The sequence below is a fragment of the Trichechus manatus genome, unplaced genomic scaffold, assembly GCF_000243295.1.
Source record: "Trichechus manatus latirostris isolate Lorelei unplaced genomic scaffold, TriManLat1.0 scaffold00036, whole genome shotgun sequence".
In the NCBI taxonomy this organism is placed as follows: Eukaryota; Metazoa; Chordata; class Mammalia; order Sirenia; family Trichechidae; genus Trichechus; species Trichechus manatus.
In genome coordinates this window covers 19,901,925-19,909,408 of record NW_004443972.1, presented here as the reverse complement: position 1 = coordinate 19,909,408, position 7,484 = coordinate 19,901,925, and the positions used below count along the sequence as shown (strand labels likewise).

The 7,484-nt window shown below is 36.5% G+C and overlaps 1 non-coding gene across 1 annotated transcript; it reads right to left on the bottom strand.

Moving 5' to 3' along the window:
• Positions 1-989: 989 nt before the first annotated feature.
• On the bottom strand, positions 990-1,061 carry TRNAA-AGC (transfer RNA alanine (anticodon AGC)). The gene has a single exon. It is a non-coding gene; the product is annotated as a tRNA-Ala (tRNA).
• Between the last annotated feature and the right edge of the window lie 6,423 nt (positions 1,062-7,484).

Below are 7,484 nucleotides of genomic sequence, written 5' to 3'. Positions count from 1 at the left end.
CAACCTCATGTGTGTCAGAGTAGAACGGTGTTCCATTGGGTTTTTAATGGCTGATTTTTCAGAAGTAGATTGCCAGGCTTCTCTTCCAAGGAACCTCTGGGTGGACTTAAACTTCCAACGTTTTGGTTAGGAGCTTTGCATGTTAACCTTTTGCATCACTCAGGACTTCGGTTTATGAGTATCTCCTTCTAATGTGCTTGCTTATAAGGTACTGTCTTAGATAGCTAATGCTGCTGTTACAAAAATACCAAAAGTAGGTGACTTTAAAGAACAGAAATTTATTTTCTCCAAGTTCTGGAGGCCAGAAGTTCAATTCAGGGTCTGGGATGTGTCAATTCCTTCCTCATCTTGTAGCCTGAGGTTTACCTTGGTGTTTGGAAATCCTCACAAAGCATTTCTCTTCCTCAGTGTGTGCTCACCTCTGTGTCTAATCTGCTCTATTTATAACTTAGAAGTGACTAGGTTTAGGACATACCCTACATTGGAACGGCCCAATTAACATAACAAAGAAAACCCTATTTCTAACACTTATTTTGGGGGACACAATTCAATCCATAATAGGTACCTTATAAAAACTCAGTATTATAGCATTCTGGTATTGCTAATTTGAAATTGTGGATGGTCTACGAAAGTTTCGGCATGTCTTCCCTATTGAATTATTTTGGGCATCAATGGCATAATTTTTCTCCTGAAGCTTCTCATTGACTATAGTTGGTCTACATTATTTTAATATCCAGTTCTTACCAGGGTTACAAGGAAGGAGGAGAGTTTTTAATTTTTTTAACATCAATTAGTTTTACATGTATAAAAATGAAAAATAACCCATTAACACCAAACCCGTTGCTGTCAAGTCGATACTGACTCATAGTGACCCTATACGACAAAGTAGAACTGGCCCACAGGGTTTCTAAAGAGCAGCTGATGGATTCGAACTGCCCACCTTTGGTTAGCAGCCATAGGTCTTCACCACTGTGCCACCACAGATCAAATGGAGATACTGGGGATCAAACCCAGGACCTCATGCATGCTAAGCATGTGTTCTACCACTGAGCTACATCCCCACTACATAGACTTAACAAATAGGTCACTTTTTTCTGCCTCGTAGGAAAGATGAGCTGATACAGAGTTTCTAGGAAATTGTGATGCTGCTGTTATGAAATCCCCCTGTTTGTCAGTACAAAATCTAAAAAGAATCAAAAAGAAAAACTTTCTCATTCTACATTTAGGGAATACATAGTACTAGAAGAGGAATCAGGTTAAGTAGGATATTTGAAGAATGATTAATTCTGTATTTATGCGATACAGAGTATCCTCAAGTTTATGATACAAGTATATGCTAATTAACACAGTCCTTGTGACCAGTGGCAATTCCAGAATTTCTGTGCAGAAGGACTCCTGAAGCTGCATTTCAATAGCAAGCACGGTGTCTTTCAATAACTTTTAGTATGTTAGGGTTGGCTGGTAAGTGGAGGGAGCGGGAGCTGATGAAAATGCCTCCTTGGCATTCTTACGATTATGACAAAGGAAATTATCTAATCCCTCTAAACCATGGTCTCCTCATCTGTAAAGGAGGGATAATACCGTAAACCCTGTCATAACTCTATAAGTGGGATCCAAAAGTATCAGCCTTGTAAAATTCATGGCTATATTATAAGGTGACCAATGAACTAGAGCAGATAACTGGTTGCAATTTCGTGGGTCTGGGAGCCAACTGCCAATCCTATGTTATATGAATTTGTGATATCATGGAATTTTACTGTAAAAGTACTTGTTTCATAACATTGTTTGGAAGACTAGATGGGATGTTGTATATAAAGCACTTAACGGACTTGCCTGACACAGAAAAATAATTACTAACACAGATTGTTATTTCTCTTTCTTTATCTTTTTCCTTCTTTCTCTGCCCCTTCTCCTCCTTCTCCTCCTCCTCTTCTTCTGATTATTATTCTTCAAACAACAACAACAAACATCTAACACTGGTGATGATTTCATCTTCTGGAAATGCCTTACCACTTTGTTTTTGATAACACCACACTCTCAGGAATTTCCTTTTACATCTTTGACATTTCTTTCTTGCGCTCTTTAGAGGATTCTCTCCTTGATGCTGTTCTTTAATTGATAATATTCCTCTTGGTCCACTGCTAATCTTGTTCTATACACTTGCCCTAGGTGAGTTCTCAAAGCTCCTGGCTCCAGCTAACCCCTATGTGCTGAGATTTCCGGACAACGTTCCCAGCCAAGACTCATCTCCTCAACAGACCTAGAAGTGAACCAGTTAGAACTCACTCGATCCTTAATTCCTTATGCCTCTTTTCTGACACTGAGTCCTGTTTTTTTTCATTTATGTCTTCTTCTCTCCCATTGCTAAGGCTGCCCATTTTCAGGCCCTTAGCCTCTCTTTGGAAACCCTGGTGGCATAGTGGTTAAGAGCTATGGCTGCTAACCAAAAGGCTGGCAGATTGAATCCACCAGGCTTTCCTTGGAAACTGTATAGGGCAGTTCTACTCTGTCTTGTAGGGTCACTATGAGTCAGACTTGACTCGATGGCAATAGGTTTTTTTGGTTAGCTTCTCTTTACTGGGCATCAGAGCAATCTAGCTAAAAGGCAAACTTAAACGCGGCATCCTTTTGCTTGACACCTTCAATAACTTAGATAGCATCAAAGTTCCTCCACCTGACCTGCAGGTCCCCAGTTAATGTAGCTTCTGCCCACCTCTCCAGCCTCTTTTTCTAGGACTCCCTACCTGCATTTTATGATTAATCACTTTGAATATCTTATCATTTTACTCATACATCAAGCATTTGTTCCCCCTGCTCCCTCTACCCAAAAATTCTCCTTTCTCCAAAATGACATTGCCCTCAATAGCTCCTGCTAAATCCATGGACAGCTTAGAAATCAGCTCCTTTAGAAATATTTCCCTGATACCCCCAGCTGGAGAAGGTTCTCTTCTTTTGGGCTAATAAGCACTTACTTCATTCCTTATGCATCTGCTTCTTGCACTAAACCATGAGCAGCTTGATTAGGGGATGAACTCATCCTCGTTCTCACTAAGTCCCCAGTCCCTGGCACAGTACATGGTATATATGAGATGTTCAATAAATGCTTTGGGCTGTGTTAATAAACTCAATGTAAAAATGAATTATAAAGTGCTCAGTAGTCCGTTTTGAGTTGGAAACATACCTAAATTAGGGAAAAGACAGTTCCAAACTTTCAGAAGTTTACCCGCTATTCTACTATGTTGTTCATCAATATTCTCAGAAACTTAAAAGTCAGATTATTCTCAAACCATTATTTAAATTGTGTATGTTTAATAAACTCCTTTTATGCAAACAAATTAAACAAACTTTATATTACAATAATTTTGAAATAATGTCCTATAATTATTATGAGGTTACTATTTTGTGCATGCCAAAAAGTTATGATAGTTTAACAATACAGTCACTCAGCCTTAAAGCTTATAGGCTGGAGAACGTGGAGCTCAATTCATTTTGATCCAATTCAATCCATTTCAATAAATGTTTATTAAATACCCACTCTATGTGTGAACTGGATTAGATCCTTTCATGGATATAATGATGATTAAAATCTGGTCCTTACCTTGAGAGGTCACATTATGGTAGGGATGTTTAGGTAAGTGTATACCTCCCTATAGTATAATGGACAGTAAGCTGAAAGCCATAGAAATGCTTTAAATACTGTGTCATAAAGAATCAGAAAGAACAGATTAAATTAGAAGGATCAGAAATAACTATGTAGGAGCTAGAATGAATTCCTAAGAGCAAGCATATCAAGGAAGATTCAGTTTATTATTTTGATTTTAGGTTACTACAGATGCAAGTGCCGTAAGTAAAATGCATCTTAATGTTGTGTTGTAAAGGCAAACAGAACTGGATTTTAATGCTGTTTTTACACTTAAGAGCTTGTGTGATTTGAGAAAGTTACAGTCTCTAAGTGTTGATTTCCTAATTTTTAAAATGGTGAAAATGTTACCCACCTTGTAGGATTATTGTGATGATCCCAATTAAGTATGCTTAGGACATGCTTGCAAGGTGTTAAGTGTACCAGCTGGCTGATTATTTAATTAATTATTATCTGTTAAAATATTTCATGATATGGTATGCAGGAGACATGAAGATTGAGTGTTAGGTGTTTTAGTTATTGTTTGAACAACCAAATCTCATAGTATTTATCAATTGATTGGCACACTTCTGCTTGACACCCTCAATGACTTAGATAGCATTAAAACTCCTCCACCTGACCTTTAAAAGGTCCCTTTTTAATGATATTATATATGGAAGACAATGAATGATAATTAACTCTAAAAGAAAGTATCTAGCAGTTTACCATATTTGGGTTTATTTTGTGCTAGATTTTTATGGTCAGTTGGGTTGCTTAGGAAGTTTGCAGATACCAAAAATGATGGCTAGCAAGTTAAGTCCAAGAATGTTAGCATCATAAAGGATCTTAGACACTATCTTAGTTATCTAGTGCTGCTATAACAGAAATACCACAAGCGAATGGCCTTAACAAAGAGAAATTTATTCTCTCACAGTTTAGGAGGCTAGAAGTCCAAATCCAGAGTGCTAGCTCCAGGGGAAGGCTTTCTCTCTCTGTTGGCTCTGGGGGAAGGTCTTTGTCATCAATCTTCCCCTGGTCTAGGAGCTTCTCAGTACAGGGACCTTGCGTCCAAAGGACACACTCCCCTCCTGGTTCTTCATTTTTGGTGGCATGAGGTTCCGCTGTCTCTCTGCTCACTTCCTGTCTTTTATGTCTTAAAAAAGATTGACTCAAAATACAACCCAATTCTGTAGATTGATTCCTGCCTCATTAACATAACTGCCTCTAATCCTACCTCATTAACATCATAGAGGTAGGATTCACAACACACAGGAAAATCACATCAGATGACAAAGTGGTGGACAATCACACAATACTGGGAATCATGGCCTAGCCAAGTTGACACACATTTTGGGGGAACACAATTCAATCCATAACAGAAACCACCTTACTCAGCATCCTTATTTCAAAGCTAATGAAACTAGGTGTCTTAGTTATCTAGTGCTGCTATAACAGAAATACCACAAGTGGATGGCTTTAACAAAGAGAAGTTTATTCTCTCACAGTCTAGTAGGCTAGAAGTCAGAATTCAGGGTGCCTTCTCCAGGGGAAGGCTTTCTCTCTCTGTCTGCCATGCAGGACGGTCCTTGTCATTAGTCTTCCCTTGATCTCAGAGCATCTCAGCGCAGGAACCTCAGGTCCAAAGGACGTGTTCTGCTCCTGGCACTGCTTTCTTGGTGGTATGAGGTCCCCATGTCTCTCAGCTTGCTTCTCTCTTTTATGTCTCAAAAGAGATTGGCTTAAGACACTATCTAATCTTGCAGATCTCATCAGTATAACTGCTGCTAATCCATCTTATTACATCATAGAGACAGAAATCACATCAGATGACAATATGGTAGACAATCATACAATACTGGGAATCAAGACATAGCTAAATTGACAGATATTTTGGGGGGACGTAATTTAATCCATGACACTGGGCTTATTAAAAATTGTAGTTTTGTTTACCATAAAACTTCTATGAACCAATGACAAATATATATTTAGGCTGCATTTGAGGAAATACTTTGTACTAATTTTAAGATGTGATTATCTCTATTATATCTGTGTATCTTTCCATCATAGGAGAATTGGGTACCACATTTTCAGAAGAGAAGGAACTGACATGCCCAAGATAACTCGTCTGAGCCATTATGATGGAAGGGGGCCTGGAAATTGTCATTGAGATTCTGTGGAAGAGACTAAAGTTGTTCACTGCGGAGAGGAAAATTTATATAGATATTAAAGGTATTCTTACAGAAAAAAAAATGCTTGGGTTTATGAGAAGGCATTACAAAAGGGAGATTTTTAGTTCAAAAAATAGATAAATCTTCTAAATATTACAGCAGTCCAAAAGTAGCTTTCTTGTAAATTTATTGAACTAGACTGTCTACTAGAATACCTTTCAATTCTTAATCACCCAAATCTCTCTGAATTAGCAAAACTGATAAGATTTAAGTATTATTATATAATCATTATAATGAATAACTATATTAAAAGAATTTAACAAAAGTTTATTTATTGTTCTGCTCTCTTACATTTCCAACATGATTTGACCAATATAAGTATGATTTAAAATGAATTATCTTTAAAGAATACATATATCTAGAGACTAGAGGGAAAGTTCCATCGAATTTCTTTTAAGACTCCATTTGTATTTGAACTAGATTAATTTCTCAACTACCAACAGCTCCCCCTTTATTTTTTTTAGGCCTCAAGTATAGTTCTGTTTTTTAAATTTTCTGGGCCGGTAATGCCATAGTGTAGAAGGGAAAAACATAAGCATCAAAAATGAATATCATTTGCATTTGAATGGGGAAATTATTTTATTTTCATAATCAGTAAGATGAAATGAACAGGAGGTATTGGGAAATAGGTTAGGTGGGTATTGTCCTAAATACAAAATATAGTATAAGAAATGCAGATAAGTGAAAAAGACTAAAGATGGGGAATGCAGAAAGAAGAGTTATGGACGAAAATGGATGAATAATGATATTATATATGGAAGACAATGAATGACAATTAACATTATTTTCCAATATCTCACAGTCTCAGAGAGTCAGAAAATCTGAGTTATGATATTAATTTTATAAATTGTAGTGTGACCTTAAGTAAGGATCTAGATGTTTCTAAGCATTTTCTTTCTATTTAAGAATATAATGAGTGAAATGAAGTTACCCAGAGTTCTTTGGGGGCTCACAAATAATTGTTGTCAGGTATTTTATCAAGGAAAAATATGTGTTTTAACATATAATAATATTTTTGTGCAGAGAAGTGGTTTAATAAAGAAAAAAAGAAAAACCTAGGTTTTTGCACAAGTGCTTCATTTTACACTGTCAGGTTGGTTTGGCTATTTGTCAGAGAATCTTTTGAGACATTATATCTCATATCAGAACTGTCTTGGAGAATAATTGTTTGCTTTGGGGTCTTATGGCAGTAATTCTAAAATCTCTGTAGGCAAGGTTATTTACAGAATAAGGTGAGAAAATTTGGAACATTGCTAAAACAAAGACAGTATCTTAAAGCTACTTTTGGTAAGCACATCTAGAATTTTCTATAAAATAAATAGTCAATATCAGGGGTTGCCATTAAATTGAATACTTATTGATAATTAATTGAAATGAGACATATAAGAAACGGGGAATATCTATAACACTAATGCTCTGAAGATGTTGCACTTTTAACTTGATATATACCTTGAAATCAGAGTAGAAGTAAAAATGGCATCTCTAAGACAGAACCTAGTACAAAGCCAAGTACTCTCCTGGTACTCAATAAATGTTAGTTGAATAAATGCCTTAATCAATCAATCATGTCAGCACTTGATATATGTGGATCAATGTTAGCACAATAGTACAAAAATATTCTGAATACTTGAGAATGG